The following is a 19,296-nucleotide window of genomic DNA, read 5'->3' on the forward strand; positions in this document are numbered from 1 at the left end:
TAAATACACTTACACTCAGACAAAAGATTAAAAAACTTAAGGGTCTAGTTCTCTTCTGCAGTGTATCAGCTTGGCTCCATTGATAATTCATCAATTCACACTGACTGATCAGGCTCAAGATGTTTTAAAGCCTAAACTGACTCAGGAAGAAGTTTAGACAGCATCACCTCCCTCTGAAAAACTTCAGGTTACTGTAAATACAACAACTCAGCCAAAAAATTTTTAAAAAGCTAAGCTTTCTGAAAGTCTGTTGCCTCAAATGAAATACTGTCTATAGTAAACAAGACTAAACATCCTTATTAATCCATTTTTAAAACCTTTAATTAGATGGAGAATATAGCAAGTGGATAATAATAGGGGTAGCTTGCTGTTTCTCATTAACAGCTTCAAACTGTCTGTCTTCCCTTGTTTTCTCAGACCATTGCTAATGTCTCAGACATGGTTCTCATATACTACACCTAGTCATGATTTCACTCAGTTGGCCTTTTCTTCCATTCCATAGAAAATTCTTTTTGGATTCTATAGAATTTTCTTCTCTGACACTAGGTCTATTAGTCTTTGTGTGAAATGCAGTGAAATGCTGTTTGAAGCTGTAAGTGAAAACAGAATAAAAGAGACAAGGGAATTACATTTTATAAAAATCAAATTCTTGATACTTTATAGTCATGACTGATAGCAAACTACTGATGAATACTGAATGCCAGAGAAACCACATAGAACAAGACTAAAAAATAATGCCAAGAAATTAGTGTTGTTTATATCCCTATGCATTTAAAATGTACCTTATGCAGAATTAAGACCCGGCACAGTGTCCCTCAGTCATCATTTCTAATTTCGCCCACACAATAAGAAACAAACCAACCATACTATTTAAATCCACGGCTGTCTGGTTCTATGTGTGTAATGAATTAATATTCTTAGTCCAGTTATGAAGACTGTTTTCACATCTCGAATATGTTATCATGATTGATCCTAGCTGTCATATCTGTCATATTGATTAATAAAGAATCCATACCTGTCCAACAGCCATAGTAAATGGAGATCTTTTGGAACTGGAAAGCCTCCGCAGCATTATATAGAGGAAGGAACACAGTATTTTCTTTGCTACCATATCCCTGCTGCAGGCACAGCCCCAGGGCTGCCAATGTTCACATTGGAAACTGGCACATCTTAAAAGTACTCACCTAATTTAGAGATTTTAAATAGCAAAACACTCTAATATTAACCAAATATTGGAGAGGAGGGAATTTTTGCAAAGGTGCTTTTGCAATATTTCATCTATCAAGCTGTTGATTTCCAAACCAAAACAGGATACTATGAATTTAAGCTCCTTTTTACCTGAATTTTGCAAAGCCCAGTGTATCTGTGTGGAGTATTTGAACGCGACCACTTTGATACAAAGCAGTAAGAGATCAAATGCAGCATCAACAGCCACTTTTCCATTATTAATTTGCATTAAAATTATGTAACTCATGTTACAGCACTTACCTTAATAATGACATACTTTAAACAAACTAGATCTTTCTATAAGAAAACCTGCCCTACTCTTCCCAAACTAAGCTACCGGTTGCAGAAATTTCTAAGTATAGGATAGACTGATACCTTTATAACTCTCCCTGAGTGTTCAGTCTCATCTGGATTTGATTTGACCCATGCCTTACCTTTGCTTGTAAGCTTTAAGCTTGTTCAAAAACTCTGTGTGTTCAAAAGTGTTCAGATGGGCAGACAACACAGGAGTCAGGAGTATGACATAGTGTATACCACACAAATATAACTACCAAAGCTTGGCATTTTTTAGGCTCTCGAGTTCCTCCTGATGAAAGTGATAATGAAATATATCTGGTTTTTCTGAAGGGTCCAGATTTATGCAACACCTGTGCTAACTCCAAGCCTCTGTACTCTTTTAGTCTCAAGCACATGGATTATGTCTAATGCCGCCCATCATTCTGGCAAGCTAGTACAAGGTATGCCTGAGCAAAGACAGGCCAGAGCAAAAATGGTAACTTCTTTGTCATTACATTAACAGTTCATTGAGAAGTAAAAAAATCTTTCTCCCTCTCTGTTTCCAGTTTTTCCTTACAGTAAATCTTTCAAGAGTTACCTGTAACATCATCAAACACGGCAAATCACATCCATCTCTAGTGATACTTGTGGAGCTCCTGATAGAGTTCTGATTGTGATAGAACTGCATCATCTTATACAGAATTAAATCAGGAATGCATTTCTGCCAGTGCTTTTCATATTATTGCTGCTGTACCTCAGGCAAATTGCATTCTTTGCAAAAGTAACTCATAGAATAATTTTCCCAGAAGGCAATCAAAAAAATCTCCCCTCATGTATTTTCATCTCTCTGCTTTCTTGAGAAATAAAGCCACTGGCTGTGCTGGCACCTTTGATAGATGACTTAGTGAATTTTTTTGGACATATTCTCTCTCTCTTAAGCATATAAGTTGCAAAACCATTTTTCTGTAGACTCTATATATCATTGAGGTAGGTTCAACCATTCAGTAATCCTGGAAACACACCAACTGACTTCAATCCTGGAATGAAAGCAAACCAACCCAGTGGAAACCTAAAAATGCATTGACAAAATTCACACTGAATGTTCAGAAAGAGAAAAAAAATTTCAAAGTTGAGCAGAACTGTCTCTAAATGGATAATAAAAACTGCATTATTGCTACACAACAAATACAGACACAATAAAGCCTCTCTGAGCTTTAGGAGAGTACATATATTTTTTCTTGCTTAATTTACTAATTATATTATGTATTTTTTTTAAATATTCTACGTTCTGATCAAATTATAAACCTAACAATTATTTTAAAATACGTCATAGTTATATATACAATAATTTCCTCAGCAGTATGTTTAATTATATAATTCATCTATTTCTAATCACAAGCAGTGATAAAAACTCGTAATGACAAGTAGTATTTTGTCACTGGTATGGTTAATGTACATTTCTGTTCTAAAGCAGGTATATATTTAAATTTTCTCATACTCCTTAGCATAAAATGGCAATAATCTTTATTTAACTTGGAAGTAAAACAAGAGCTAATTTACCTACAAGAAAAGCAAGTCTGGTTATGTAAGCCTTGGGATGAAATTTCACTGCAAATGAAACATTTGAAATGAAAATCAGCCAGTTATACTTGCCTTTTTCCTGGGCCTAGAAGCAATACAGTTGCAGCTCATTCACTCAATCACTTCTGATTTCCAGATTCTTTTCCAGAGGGGTGTTTAAATGAGATACCTAAATGTATCCAAGTACATGCATTAACAGAACTGACTTTGGGTCTTATATCTAAGAATAATTACAGAAATCATTTTATCTGTCATTTGAAAGACCCAGAATAAAATGAACTGTCACAAAGCATTGTGTCATGTCACCATACACATGCACGCACACATTTTATACAAGGAATCAGTTGTTCACTTGATCTCCTGTAGGGACACGGTCTAAGGTGGCAGCTTTCCTTGGGGAATATGCTATCATTAGATTTGCCATTAGGGCCTTTTCCATGGAGAGAGATTTTTCCTGCATCACAGATGAAGTTCTGCGCTTCTTGAAACCATGCTAGGTTCAAACTAGAGGCAGTCTCTTCAAGCTGATTTTTAGAAGTGGAAGAGATGAAAGAGAGGTATGGTGGATGGTGTGACAGGAAGAAGCAATGTAATACACATTTTCAAAATCTTGCTTGCATAATCTGTATTTCAGAAGCCCTTGAGATTTGCATTGCACTATTTACTTCATTGAACATTTCAGCTCTACTAATTCCAACTGTCAGAATTTCACTGACAGTACTAGATTTCTGTGTCATACGCAGGACTACAACTCCTTTTTGAACTTATGTAGCTTAGTCTCATTGTTTCCTGGAATTAATCCAAAAGTATAAATATCAAATACCTGTTATACCTTTGTGTCTGACAGACAGTAATTTCTCCAAACGGAACATAGAGCTGTTTCAGCAAAAAGCATAAATAATACAAATAATAATAAAATCTCTCTGACAATAGGAAAAATCATCTTAATAGTCCCACTTCACTCATGGGAAAATGAAAAGGTCATTACATGTCAGAAGACCGTATCTGAACAAAGATTGGCAACTTCACTCAAGAGAAGACAAAATTGCTTTTCGGAAGTGTCAATTTCTGAGGTCATGAAGTAGTCAGGGATGCTGTCATTGTTGGGAAGATGCAGAGTGAGCTACTCCTGCTTGTTATGGAGAGACTACTGTTACATTCCTAGAAGGCAAGTGGGGGTGAAAGCCAGAAAAGAGAGGTTCCCTCTAACAGTCTGTGAGACTTTTAAATTTTGCTGTTTTAGAGAGGATGGCTATACTTTGCAAAGCATACAAAATTCAGTCTTATTAAAGTATTTCTGAATAGTTTTAAATTATGCTTTTTCAACTGAACTTATATAAATATATACATGTATATGTGTGTGTTTGTGTTTAGGTATACATATAGAATATATATTAGCTCTCACCTTGCAGTTTGAAAAACTAGCATGTAAAATATTTTCATCAGAAAATTGCAGGCTAGCTATTATGTAACTATCCATTGTTGTGTAGCTACTACAGTTTTACACAAGCCAAAAAAGTTCAAAAACCACCTTTTTAATTCTTCAGGAAAAAAAATACATAGCAGTTTATTTTTTCTCTTGCTTTTAATAAAATTCAAACTTCCAAAACTAGAAAAAGGAAAAATGACAAATTAACAAAAAAATAAGAGTTTAAAATGAATCTCCCACCTACTAAAGCACAAAATGTACCACCTTCCACATAATACAGTAGTCCAAGATGGGTAAAGGTTATTTCTCAAGCATCCAAACATATCTAACCATTAACTTCTCCCTTTAGCTCTCCAAAACAATTCCCAAACAATAAAGTTTTCTTTTTCAATTTTTTGAGAAGCCATTCTTCCCTTCCCTTCCCTTAGGAAAGCTGGAAAATTTGTATTACCTAACTATTACCACTAACAAGCATGCCTTGCTTTACAGTTGGGATCATAAAAGTTATATTATTTTCCTGTTATCTGTTACTTCAATATCCTTACAGCCATGAAAAGATTTCACAAACTCTACAAACTCCTTTTTTTGGTTGACTTTACTGATACTTCTTTAATCCCTTTAAGAGAGAAAAAAATGTTCACAATAACCCAGTCTTCCCTGAAAAAAAAAGAAACAAACAAAATAAAACCCAAACCAAAACTCCACTCAGTTCTGAAACAGGACATGTTTTATGAGGGTTTTGGGGTTTGGGTTTTTTTTTTCAGTGCCATGGCTTAAAAGAGAAAAGACCTAACATGTATTGGCCCAAAACATTATCTAAACTGGTGGTGGGGAAGATAAGAACATAAATTACAAAATCATATGGAAAAACATAAACTGAGACCAAAAGAGCCAGCAAGTAGATTATTACATGACAATTCCATTTAAATTGATCCTTTTAAGCAAAACTTTCCATTTCAATAAACTTCATCTTTATAATGAAATATTTGCACTACAAAGAATGAATTAGCTGTACTGCACATTCTAGGGAGACTTCCAATCTTGTACATTTTAAATAACTTAGAAATCAGTAGCGTTTCCCCCTTCCCTCCCATTCCATAAGGTAGAGACACGTAGTCTCTTACTACATGACACAGAGAAGTGGAAAACCATGAGAATTATGTTGGGTTGGAGGAATAACTATGCACTGATATTCAAGACAATGTGGTCCTATGACTACAATGGTAATACTGATTACCATCTCAGGATATATAATTGGTCCCAATAAAGAAACCCTCAAGGAATTTCTGGAATTTCCAAGTCCACCAGTAAAATAAATAAGGCATATGTATATACCTAAAGTGAAGTGTCTACTGAAGTAGCTCGCTGAATAGCATTTTCAGGTATAAAGAGCAGTTATAAACAACAGGTTGACTAAAGACTTCACTTTAGCTCTGCAAGTAAAATTAATCTCATCTAACATAAGCCACCAAGCAATCAGGCGGCTAGCTAGTCCACTCCAGTTTTGAAAGTTCCCATTACAATCCGTGGTGAGAAGTACCTCCAGGCAATGATACATTCTTCCTGTGACAGGCCCCTCAGGTTGGTGGAATACCACCTAAAGCTACTCATAACCTCAGAGGTTCTCCTAGGCACTTAGTTCTGACTAGATGTCCAGCTGGTATGAAGGGAAAGTTAGGTGATAAAACTCTTACATTAAATTAACGTGATGGCCCTGGGTTAATGATACTAAAAGGAGAATTAGCAAAGCAGTTAAATTAAATTCCCTCCTCTTCTATCACTTGTTATTTCGGACTGAAAAGAACAAAAATATTTGAGAATTTTGCACTTCTATCTCACAGTTCTGTATTAGTTATTCTCTTCTTTCATGAACAGCAGTATAGAAACTCACATGAAGAGAGCAGCAAGGGCAAGGTGACTGTTATTAAGCAGAGCAGCAATGAGACATTTCAGTGTAGAATATTTGAGAATCTTAAGAACTGCACAGGTTCCCTCCATGTATCTCTCTCTTATCAGTATATATAGTTCATTTTCTCACAGTGTGATGATGACTAACATGAAACATCAATGTAGCAATTTTACACTAGCTGAATGATAACAATTCAGAAGACAGATTGCAAATTTCACTATAAAGCAAAACTGTTCAAAATCTTATCTAGACTCTACTCTTCCATCAGTGAATAGTGGCTAACTTCTGTAGCATTACTCCAGGTGTTCACTGCCATCAATTTAAAGAAATTCAGCACCCTTAACATTGAAAATGGCTTAAGATACCAACTTCTGTATAACAACAGTAGCAGAATGATGCCATGGCAACTCCTGTTACGAATAACTGAAGAAAATAGCAGCTCCTGTCCTGTGTCTATGCCTCATATATATTTAATATGAATTTGCATGAAAATCGCATATATCCTTGCATCAAGAGATTAAACTTTATTGTCATTACCCATGTAAATTCAGCACAATATCCTGTAAAACTAGCATACCTAGGCAATGTAATTGTTTGTGCATTTCATACATGAAAAAGATACAGCTGCTCTTAGCAGGGACCTTTGACTCCTCCTTGGTGAGATATTCTTTTTCCTGATGCATACTGAATTACTGTACTTTATGCACTCCTCATCTGTTATGTTTTTTAAACATAAAGAGAACTTTTAAGTTTATTTTATGGTTCACACAGAATCCAGTGGAAAAATTTTGAGCCTTCTAGCTCTTGCAATTTTTTTTCATGCTTTTTCTGTCATAGATACCTTGTCTCTTTTGAAAGAGCTCAGTGACCTCTTTCATGTCATTTAGTTGTATAGGGGAATATCAAGCAATTTGGTGAATATTTCCTTTGGTATTAATTCTTTTGGCATCTGTAGTTCCACTGATCCAGCCATTTGCATTTGTTTAATCAGGACCCACAACAATTATATTAATGACCTTTTGTTCTAATGAATGGACCTTTATTTTTAATTAATAATGTACAGTGCATGTGAAATTTAATGTGAGCCTCCTTAATTTAGACTGAGATAAAAAGCTATTGCTACTGTTGCAGTAAAAACATTACCCAATTTTTTGGACAATGTTGGAAGAATTCAAAGACAAAAACTGAATGAAATAATCTAGTTTTAAATACACATGTTGTTCCTTTTTTAAATATGCAAGGTGAAATATACACAACATCCAGTATAGCACGTCACATATGGACCAAAAAAGGGCGAGTTTCAAAGGTATTTGGGTGCTTAGAGTTTTCAAGGATGATTTTAGTCGCCAAAGTTCTTTTGAAATTCCCATTAGCTGCCAGTCCACATCTATGGAAACTTAAAGATTATCTGGCCTGAAGTCCCTACTTTGTAACTCTGTACTTACACTTCATTCTTTCTCATGCAAATAGTTACAGTGATATTTTCAGGGGAGTACTCACATGAACAAGGCATACAGGGTTATGGTTGCAACATTGACTCTACCGTACATGGAGCTGCACACACTGTTACAAATTCTGCAAATTAAACTCTTTAAGCTTTCAATGGTAAACCAGAAAGATTATAACGAGATTCCAGTATTAGGTATATTTAGCCTACAGAGGAATTTTAAGGAGCCAGTATCTTAATTTCAAAATAAGCAGTTAAGACTATATTCTGGGAGGTACTAAAAGACAATCTACACCCAAGCTACCTGCCTACAAAGTCTAAAATTAATACCACGACAAGAAATTGTCCAGGCTCAGGTCACCTTGAGATCTGGGAGCTGGTCCTTTGACAGCCAAGAAGAGGAACTTGTTCGTATTCTGTTACGTCATGACTTTTGGATTTACCTTTGCCAAACTCTGCCTTGGTCTGGAAGTCCTCACAGTTCCCTGCCTTCTTTACTTTTTATACCAAGCCATAATGGAAGTCCTATAGGAGGAAGGTAGCTTAGGCTACCTTAGACACAGGGCAGTTTCTGAAGAATTAATAAAAATGGTAGTTAAAGTTTTGTTTCTCTTTATATGCCAGAGAATCACCAGTTTCACAAAATAGTCCTGATTTGAGCATGGCTCATCTCTAATCTTGTGTACTTTGTATTATAAAGTCATGTCAGTCACACTGCTACAGCTGGATTCCTCAAAGGGCCACTTCAACGTTCAACATCAGAGATTCTGTACATGGTTTTCAGGAGAGGCCTCACCAAACAACAGGACTGGCACACCTATAGGAGTGCTGCAAAGTCATAAGCATAGGAAGCCCTTATTAAAACCCTTAGTCCAGTTTTATAGATTGCAAGATGAGAATATGCCCTGTAGAAACCAAGGATCTGCCTTAAGGTATTTGTTTTTCTTATTGTAAAGTTTTGGAGTTTTTCCTAATTTGGATGCAACACAAAATACTCAGCCTCAACCTTCCTAAGCATGGTCATGGATCAGTGCCTTCACCTTTATCTACACTTGCTCTTGCCTACACTAGAAGGAGCAGCTGGGCATCCGATTCATCTCATTTAACTTTAGTCATTTAAAATCCCAGGCATCTCTTATAGGCCACTTGTCTAGGTTCCATCTACAGGCTAAGGAGAGAGATAGGAAAGGATGAGACTTCTGGAAGTCTGTACTTCACTCCTTTCACTACAGAAGGGAAGTGGACAAGGAGCTTATACCAGACACTTCCTATTGCTTAACTGTCCACTAACTGTTCTGAAGTGTTCATTACCATACAGTTTATACAGAAGCCTCAGTAATTACTGAGCTTCATGATATTTACAGTTTCAAACCTCCCCCAGGAACCAGCATACAGTCTGTGACCTCTTCCTGGTTTCCCCAAACCTCTCCTGTGCCCAAAAGAGCTGAAGTGCAGCAGAAACCTGCATCTTTGTTTCTCATCCTCCCATTCACTTCTTATGAAACTTATCTCTAAAATACACATAATACCAACTGCTCTAAAGGAATGTACTGTAGCTTAATTGCAACATGCTCTGAAATCTCTAAAAGATGCTGCAGAAAAGGAAAGGATTATTATTCTGCAATCTGTATACAACAATATATTTTGAAAAATTACAACAGACGCATGTGGATATATCCCAGGAGAATAGTTCCAAATCCCTTAGGAGACTTCCCCCACCCCAGCAAATATTTGTCATTTAGAAGAATCACAAAGAAATGAAAAACTAAATGACAAGCAAAGCTGAGATATATATATAAACAGCTACCTCCTTTTGAAGGTCCCGAGGTAGAGACCACATCAGCGTACAAATTTAAGGAGTAGGTTTTTCATTTCTAATCTTAATAAGAAAACCAAAGTAGTTAATTTTGCTGAAGTTTCAGGATTTACTTTAGTTGCTTGCTACTATATAATGAGGAATAAGAAAAGTATAACTCTTAATTTCAGAAGTCAACAACTTTTCCTACTTTCCATTCTGGAAATAGGTTTTTTTGTTTATCTCCTGTAATACTTATAATCACGTGGCATAAACTGAGTTTATTATGCTACTTGAAAGCATTACAAAAAACAAGCATAGTAGAATACACTAAGCCACATATACAGATGAATTGGAAGAATAATAAAAGATAACTTTTTGATTTGCTAATTTGGAATTAACTCTCCTTTCAGAAGATATTCCTACAAAAGTTATCAATATCACATAGGAACTGTAATCAACCCAGATTCTAAGAATAGTACATTACTAATATTAATTACCACTACTGTGAACAAATTTTCAGAGACTGATTAAATCAACATGGGGGGCGGGGGGGTAGAGCACTGAGAAAATAGCAAAAACCAAAGCAAACTCTTTTGCCTGAAATTGGTCTTATTCAGACTGAAGAAGGGAAATTTTCAGGGGGAACCAAATAGCAACTTTTCAATACCCACTAGGAGGTTACTGAAAAGAGAGCCAGGCTCTTCAAAGTGGTGTATGGTGTTATGGTGTGAGGACGAGTGACAACAGTGATAACTTGAAACAATAAATGATCAGACTGAATATAAGGAGAAGCTTTAACCACAAGGGCAGTCAGGCAGTGGAGCAGGTTGCCCAGGGAGGTTGTGCAGTCTCCACCCTGGGAAGCGTTCAAGACCCAACCAAATAAAGCCCTGAGCAATCTGATTTGAAGTCATAGCTCACCCTGCTTTAAGCACAAGGCTGTACAAGAGACCTCTTGAGGTTGCTTCCAACATAAATTATCCTATGAACCTATACTTACAACATACAGAATAGCTACAATACAGAAGAATCTAAAATGTTATTTCTGACTTCAAGACAACAGTTAGGACAAGCAATGACCATTACACATCTCAATCCCAACTTGTTATACCATTGTAAGAAGATTTATGTTAGGCATGTGCTGAGGTAGTTGTCTGAGATTCAGCTTATTTAGATATTAAGCTGTTTTTTAATGATTTCTCATATGGATTGATGCTCATTTATCTGATAAATATAAATAGATTGCTCAGATTTTGCTTTTATAAGCAAATATTTCTTAAAAAAAAAATTTTAAAAAAGGTAGGAGTTGTTCATCATTCGTCATTGTTCCTTCCATCGAGCCATAACAAAATCATCAGCTTCCTCCATTGCTTGTTCAATACGCATAAAGGACATTTTACAACATAGGTTTTAATCAACTTTTTCTCATGCTTAAAATGGATAATGTTGTTATGAAAACAGTAAAAGATTTTTCTTCTCTATATCCTTTTGTTTCCTTATTTAATCCTCAATAGATAAGTAATGAAGTTTCAAATCTTTTAAAATACTTTAATTTTCAGGTTTGGTATTAATATAGCAAGTCAATTGAACTGGGTTGAACTGTAAAAGGCCTTTAATTGTAAACTAGTGGGTTATAGTTGAAAAGGATAAAGCTTTCATTTTCATTATTAGATTTCAGGAGAGCAGAAATAAACAGAAAATTACTAAAATTATTTTCAGTCATTTTGATATAATATAAAAAAATTAATTACCAGAAAGATGTTATCAAATTAAATACTATTGTAGTTTCCCTTAATTGGGTTATGAACACTGATAAGCAATTTAAAAAATAAAATATAAAAATTATTGTAACATGCAAATTGATATGAAAGCTGTAACAACCACTAACATCTGAGCCGCATGACAGTGTGTCAGCTAAGGATCTTCATACTGATCTGCTATGCTGAAAAGCAGTCGTACACACAGGTTCTCATGTTTAGCGGTAGTATCTTAGTTCTGCAATAAGTATTACACATACTATTATTCTTCCTGTTATGATTCTTACTGCATTTAATCTGTTTGAATTTAATATGGCACAACCTATTTAATGATATATTTTATACTACCCGTGTCTACATTTTTACTTCTACCATGCAACAAACTGCATTTTACACAATGCATACATTTACTAAGTTCCGGTAAAACAGTTGCCGTTTTATTGTGTCCTAATATATTTGTATTCAATAGAAATAGCAAGTATGTGCCACAGTGATGTTAATATAACAAGGCACTAATCAGGAAGCGACATTTTGAAAACCACTGTATTTTTTAAATTGCATTCATGCAAAGAAAAAAGGCAACTAAAACCACCTTCCTGCTTAATTGGCTAGTTTAATCCATAGACCTGTCACATAAAGAACACAACAGCCAGAAATACTCAGTGTCCACATTGCTGCTAAGATTAAAACCAAAGAGAATGTCACCATTCCTTTTAAAATGGGAAGAATCAAGGTAAGGTTTTTATTGTAACGAAATAGCGTGAAATACACATGCAATATGAAAATGGAGAATATTTATTTCTGGTTTTTTCTCCTTGTATTTCTCAAAGCAGTTTTCCTACAACAATTAAAAAAAAATTAAAAAAAACAAATCCTAGGAAAGTGAAAAGTCTTCCTAGAAATGGTGATGGTTCATTATATATTTCTTGACAGGAAAACACACCTTCTTTCCTTTGAGGCCAAGGAACAGCTGTTTAGTCTTAGGCTGAGGTTTTCACAATAGAGGTGCTTTAGTTCCCAATCACCAGTGGGCAACATAAAAAAACCAGAAAGTATCTAAAATTCAGTTCATGTTTATTTCACATAGATTTAGAAGTTAATAATAAAACCCAGAAAAATCCTTAGTAGGAACTTTTAGAACTCTGGTCGTTCTGAGTTGGAATGAAAATCCAAAACCTGATTGATAATTTCAGACAAAACAATGTGGGCCATTTTTAGCTCCTGCAGTCCTTGAGTACACAAAAGTCAGGTTATCTCAGTGTCGTGGTTTAACCCCAGCCAGCAACTAAGCACCACACAGCCGCTCACTCACTCCCCCCGCACCCAGTGGGATGGGGGAGAAAATCGGGAAAAGAAGTAAAACTCACGGGTTGAGATAAGAACAGTTTAATAGAATATAAAAAGAAGAAACTAATAATGATAATGATAACACTAATAAAGTGACAGCAGTAATGATAAAAGGATTGGAATATACAAATGACGCACAGTGCAATTGCTCACCACCCGCTGATCGATGCCCCGTTAGTCCCCGAGCGGCGATTCCCCCCGCCCCCACTCCCCCCAGTTTCTATACTAGATGTGACGTCACATACCCTGGCTGTGTCCTGTGCCAACTTCTTGTATCCCTCCAGCTTTCTTGCTGGCTGGGCATGAGAAGCTGAAAAATCCTTGACTTTAGACTAAATATTACTTAGCAACAACTGAAAACATCAGTGTGTTATCAACATTCTTCCCATACTGAACTCAAAACATAGCACTGTACCAGCTCCTAGGAAGACAATTAACTCTATCCCAGCTGAAACCAGGATACTCAGAAATATTTGATTATTTTTACTTTTAAATGGAAAATCATTTATACATCATTGTTGAGGGTAGGAAATTAAAATATTTCTTTATGTATATTAGATTGCCATGCTTTTCAGTAAATTTCAATTGCAAAGATGCAATTAACAGAAATAGCTTTTTTCTCCCCAGGTAGATCATTACTTTAAAACCACATTTCTGCCAGGCTTCATTCACTGCTGTTTTTCAGCAAATGATCAGATATTAACTGTTGCAGGACTTGCACAGGAAAATGTATTTGTAACAGTTGTGTAGTTATACTTAAATTCTACCTCAACTAACAAACAGAAAGCTATATAACATCTAAAAATGATTTTTTTAAATAAATATAAGCCTAAAAACATAAAACAGTAGGTCAAAATCAGCTCTCAGTTATACCAAGATAAATCCTGAGTAATCAATAGGCTTCAGTAGTCACGCCAGATACCTTTTTGTGTGAAGTATTTGTGAGAGTAAAATTTTTTCCATATAGCCACATTCCTTGGGATAAGCTGTTACTACAGTCGGTCACATAAAAGCTTTCACAGCTGAAAATACCAGGACAGTGTCACAAACAAACCATTTGTGATGGATGAGCTGTCCCTATATGGCAAACAACCAGAAATAAGATATCTTTCTGTCAAAGGAGCTGAGGTCCCAGACATAACCACGCTTATTGTTCTAATGCTGAAGACATGAATTATTTAATGACTAAGTCACGACATTATAACATGTTACACAGGAAAAAGCTTTGCTCTTTCAAGAAGTCTCCTTAGTTTATTCCAACTGGCAGAGTTATTGCTACTTATTTTAAACTCAACCAAAAATAACAATTTTCCTTCTCCTACACATTTTAATTTTCCAATATGATGCAAAATTCTGTATTCAAACCACATTGTTGCCTTACAGAATCAATTACAAGAAACCACAGGTTTGTAAGAGCTGATTAATAGACATTGAGGATTCCTGGCATCTTGGAAAACACAGAAGTAGTTTAGGTTATTGGTGCATAAAAGCAATTTGATATCTTTGTTTTGAGAAAGAGAATGTAGTTTGGATAACAGCTAGAAGAAACATGAAACCTGGAGAACGGTAGTTTGGCTCCCATGTTTTCCAGACTGGCCATAACACTAAGAGCTTCCCATAGGTGCTCTCTTTTGAGCCTACAGTCACAAAAATCACATTCCATTTTCAAGGCATGACTAAAATTATTGACTATGCTGTAGTCAATATAAAATAAAACTGTAGTGTCAGAAACACCATAGTAAAAATTCAGATACATGTTTAAATGCTTTAATCCCTAACTTTTAGAATTAGATTAAAATCTTAATCATTCTGAAGGAAAATTAATTTTCAAGCCCTTATTTTGTAGAAAGGGCTTTAGAATATGAAGTCTAAAGACTGAAAAACCCAGTGGAAAAAAAGAACAAACCCATCAACCATTTGAAATTTCATGATTGTTTGAAGAAGCATACAAAACTGGCATTTTAAGTAAGATCTCAATTTTGTAATTTTCTGACTAACATAATTTTGCATTTCAAAAGATAAAAACTATTTTTTAAGTATTGGCCCACTGGAAAAACTCAGAAACAAAAACCTAGTGCTCTAAATCATTTCTGTAAAACAGATTTCATATTCAGTGATAGTTTAGCTGATTCAGTTAAGATCCTTTTTTACCCTTATCCCCTAAAAATTTGCTTTTCAATTCTCAGCTATTAAAATCAACATTGCATTCAATCTGGAATTTGGAGGCATTTACATTTAACACAGTTGAGGTGTTAACAAACAGAAGGTGAAAGTGAAGAACCAACAACAAGGGAAATAGAAGGATAAGAACTACTCAGATTTTTTAGCTATAACCTCATGTAGCTAAGGGGTTCCAACTGTCCCCTTTCCCCATTACCTCAGTAGTTTCCAGATAAAGTAACTAGGAAGGATTGAACTTGATTATTTTTTTTTTTTTTTCAACAAAAGAGACACTGATGAACTCACAGATATTGTCTCAATGCCACTTTTCAAAATTTTAGCTGCCTGCAGCAGCTAATTTGGCAAAAGACTTTTCTAATTTTGGCAGAAAAAGCTGCAGTATAAAATTCCTGAGAAGTACTAGGCCTCTCTCATTAAATATTCATTTTGTATACCATAATAGTTTCACAAATCTTAGCAAAAAGTAACTTTTTGCATATTTATTTTTCTGCTGTCCAGACTTTGAATAAAAGAAAATAAAAAATACTAATGCTTACTATGCAATATCAACCAAAAGAGATGACACGTCACTCAGTACTAGTCTGTAGAAGTGAACTAACATGACACTGAAAAGCTTAAAAATTGATTTTTGCAAAAACAGGAGGCACCTGTATTTTGTTGTAGTTACAAGCTTACTCCAGATGGTCAAAATTGGTACAGTTGACAAAACACTTCTGTTCCTTAGAATTCTTCAATATTTTGAGACATATTACTCCAGATTCTTTTGAATATTTTTTATTATTATTCCTCAGAAAATTCAAGTTTTAATTAAAGAAAAAGCATTTAAACTTCCTTGCTCAGATACTTTTTGCTTCTTCCAAAAAGCTACTTGCATATGCTAAGTGGATTACTAAAAAGAAGGACAAAAAAAAAAAAAAAAAAAGGTACTATGCAAAGTTTGTTTCAAACTTTCTTAGAAATTACTTTCTGGCAGTTTTGAGCAGAGCTATTAATTGTCAATTCAGTATTGCATTTGATTTCCTTAGACCAGATTTAGCAATAGAACTGAATGAAGCAAGGCATGGGGGAAGATATCCACAACATAAGCCTCCCAGGCTTTTATGTTTAGATCAAAGCATATTGATTTGCAATTCTGAGGATGAAGACAGTGGTGAAGAAATGAGGAAGGCTTTAAATGCTGAGATCAGTGACAGATCTGATCTTAGCTATGAGTTCCACCAAATAAAAACAAAGCCAATGGCCTTTTCATAAACATGCTTTCCTCTTCCCAAACTACATTAACATAGTTGCTGGTGTTACGTGTAAAAAAAAAGTAAAATAAAGATATGCAGAGGAAAAAAAAAAACCCAAAACTTTTACGCCCAGCACAATCACAGAAAGAAAGTAAATGAAAAGCTGGAAGACCACAAGAAACGTAGCAGTAAAAATGGGTGGAAGAAAAGTAAGGTCTCCATTGTATAGCATAGTGGGCTCTTATTCAAGTATAAACACAAAACCATTGCTTCCTCAGCAAAGAGGGGAACCAACATACTTTCTTGTAAAGATGCAGTCCATAGGCAGGGGGATATCAAGTAGTAAAAGCTGTGCAGACCACATCTATGCTTGTTTTTGTTTGAGGGTGGGTAGTACTTTCTAACCATTTTTAGTGTTAGCATTCCTAAGTGTCATTTTACCAATAGAGAGAAAAGCTTTTTGAAGAAAAGTGGGGGGTTTGTTTTGTTTTTTACGGTGACAGTATCACTTTTAATATCATTCATATAGGTGCAAAATCCTCCTTTCTGTTAGTCAGCTGATTTTCTGATTTTCTTCTTTAAACCTCATTAAGACAGCAACAAAGTCAATAATCCTAAATGAATTAATACTAAATAAGAAGAAAACACAAGATAGCACAAGTTTTACAGAGAGCTTCCATATGCTCAACCAACATTACAAAAGGAATGAAAAAAGCTTGAGGTCTATGATTCCTGAAGTCTATAACTGAAAATACCAGGAGGAAATTAAGCACATCTTTCATGAAATCTGTTCACTTTTCTCTTTCAAAACAGAGAAAAAAAGCAGAAGAAAGAACAGTTCAGAAGATACCATCTCCTAGTAGTAATGTAATTCATGACATATCAGCTTCCCTACTAGGTCTTGCACGGCTCTCAGCAGCATCAGTCCCAGTATTCCTCATAACAAGGATTATATGTCTCCCATCATACTGGACAAGCTCTGCATCCATCTGCTTCTTCCCTGGTCCATGTAGCCCCAACTTATTCCTGTTTTGATCTCCATAAGAGCAAAAGGGATTTTTGTTAGCTTCACAACAAATGGATCAATAGCATAGAAATTCTAGCTGTTTTTCTCACTGATGCTTAGACAGATGTTTGGGGCAGACAACTGATTATTAAGAGGAGAACTGGGCCCACTTTCTATATGGATTAATGTCATAAATGTAGCTCTGGACCTTTATCTCAGGTGATACAGTACAAAAGTTCAAGTTTTTAATCATCCCAGAAGTTTTGAGTTCTGGATTAGAAATAAAAAAAAATGGTATCATCAAGTTTGACTCCCTTTCACAATTGCTACATTTTTTGCAACAGTTCCCCAAAAAGCTATCAGACACCAAAAATGTCTGATGTAAAATACACAAATTCCTTTACAACTTTTCCTTCAAAAATAATTTTTAAAAAATTACTTCACTAAATACATGTTTTGTTCAAGACAATATTTACCCATTAAAAGCAAACAAAACTGGTTAAGGAAATTATTCTAAATTTTATTTTTTTTGTAATTGGTAAAATGAAGAATTTATAATAAGTAAAAGAAATTTTTAAAAAGACAATGAGGTATTTTATGTGGGTATAAGCAGCATTTTACTTTTAAAGCCCAATTCTGTCTTAAACCTGAAGGCAAAGTGTTGGGGGTTTTGGTTTAGTTTGGGGTTTTTTTCAAAATAAAAAAGTAAATGTCCTGGTTTTGGCTGGGAAAGGGTTACTTTTCTTTCTAGTAGCTGGTATAGTGTTATGGTTTGGATTTAGTATAAGAAGAATGTTGATTACACACTGATGTTTTCAGTTGTTGCTAAGTAGTGTTTAGACTAAGTCAAGGATTTTTCAGCTTCTCATGCCCAGCCAGCAAGAAGGCTGGAGGGGCTCAAGAAGTTGGTACAGGACACCGCCAGGGCAGCTGACCCAAACTGGCCAATGGGGTATTCCATACCATGTGATGTCATGTCTAGTATAGGAACTGTGGGGGGAGTTAGCCGGGGGGCAGATAGCTGCTCGGGAACTGAGTAGGCATCGGTTGGCAAGTGGTGAGCAACTGCATTGTGCATCCCATTTTGTATATTCCATTTCATTTTTTATTATTCTTGTCATTTTATTATTGTTATAATTGTCATTATTATTTTCTTCCTTTTCTGTCCTATTAAACTGTTCTTATCTCAACCCACAAGTTTTACCTTTTTTTTTTTTTTTATTCTCTCCCCCATCCCACTGGGTAGGGGGGAAGTGAGCAAGCGGCTGCATGATCCCTAGTTGCTGGCTGGGGTTAAACCACGACAGTAAACATGCCCATGAAAATTTCTGAAAGGCTTGCAAGTTTCTTGAGTAATATTTAATCTACTACTAAAACAATTTGTACCAAAAAAAAAATAAAAATGAAGTGAACAATGCAGCAGCTGTTAGTTTGCACTGGAAGGCGGCAGAACAAGGCAGATACTGTAATGCAGAACAGCAGCAGGGTGGGAGGGAAGTGATTGTTTACTAGCACTGCACTAAAGCTTTGTTTTCAGAAATGGTATTAAGACAATAAATAGAAATTAATTTAAGTCTTCCTCAGTGCAATTCCCAAAGCTAGGTGTCAAATTCCGCTCAAGAAAAGCTCCATGGAAACAAGAAAAGCTTCAGCAGAACAGTATATTTCTTCCCAAATCTAATACTAAATGAATATGGGGAGTACGTATGACTAAACTTTGGAGTTCTTAGATGATGGTAATTCAGTTGGATGCTCATATAGTAGTACAGTCTTTCCTACTCCTCCTAAATCAAACAAACAAAGCATTTTTTTTTCTTGTCATCACTGTCTCTGAAAAACAGCAGGTTTTTAATCAGGAAGTGGGTATGCTGACTTTGCTATATGAAAATCAAGCCAAAAAAGATCAGGTTTTCATCCACATGAACATTCTTTTTGTAGGCCATAAAATGTTAGCAAAAAGTTTTTTCTAAAATGACCAAGAGTAACAAGTTGATTAATTTCTTTGTTTGTATTCAGTTCATACAACCACATTTTCTCTCCTTGTCCTCAGTAGTCATTTGTCATTCAGGCTTTATGAAGAACCAATTCATTGTTAATAATAAATAT

General features: G+C 35.3%; 1 long non-coding RNA gene across 3 annotated transcripts in view; it reads right to left on the reverse strand.

Annotated features, from left to right (window-relative positions):
* Positions 1 to 19,296, reverse strand: part of LOC115349440 — a 174,327-nt gene that overhangs the window by 52,888 nt on the left and 102,143 nt on the right. The window contains exon 1 of one of the 3 annotated variants that reach the window (XR_003926084.1): positions 459 to 586. The exons of 1 other annotated variant lie outside the window; for it this stretch is intronic. This is a non-coding gene — a long non-coding RNA (uncharacterized LOC115349440). Of the gene's footprint in view, positions 1 to 317; positions 587 to 19,296 lie in introns of those variants that run through there. One more of the 3 variants, XR_003926082.1, reaches the window with a different exon arrangement.

Source organism: Aquila chrysaetos, chromosome 12 (assembly GCF_900496995.4).
Source record: "Aquila chrysaetos chrysaetos chromosome 12, bAquChr1.4, whole genome shotgun sequence".
NCBI classification, from domain to species: Eukaryota; Metazoa; Chordata; class Aves; order Accipitriformes; family Accipitridae; genus Aquila; species Aquila chrysaetos.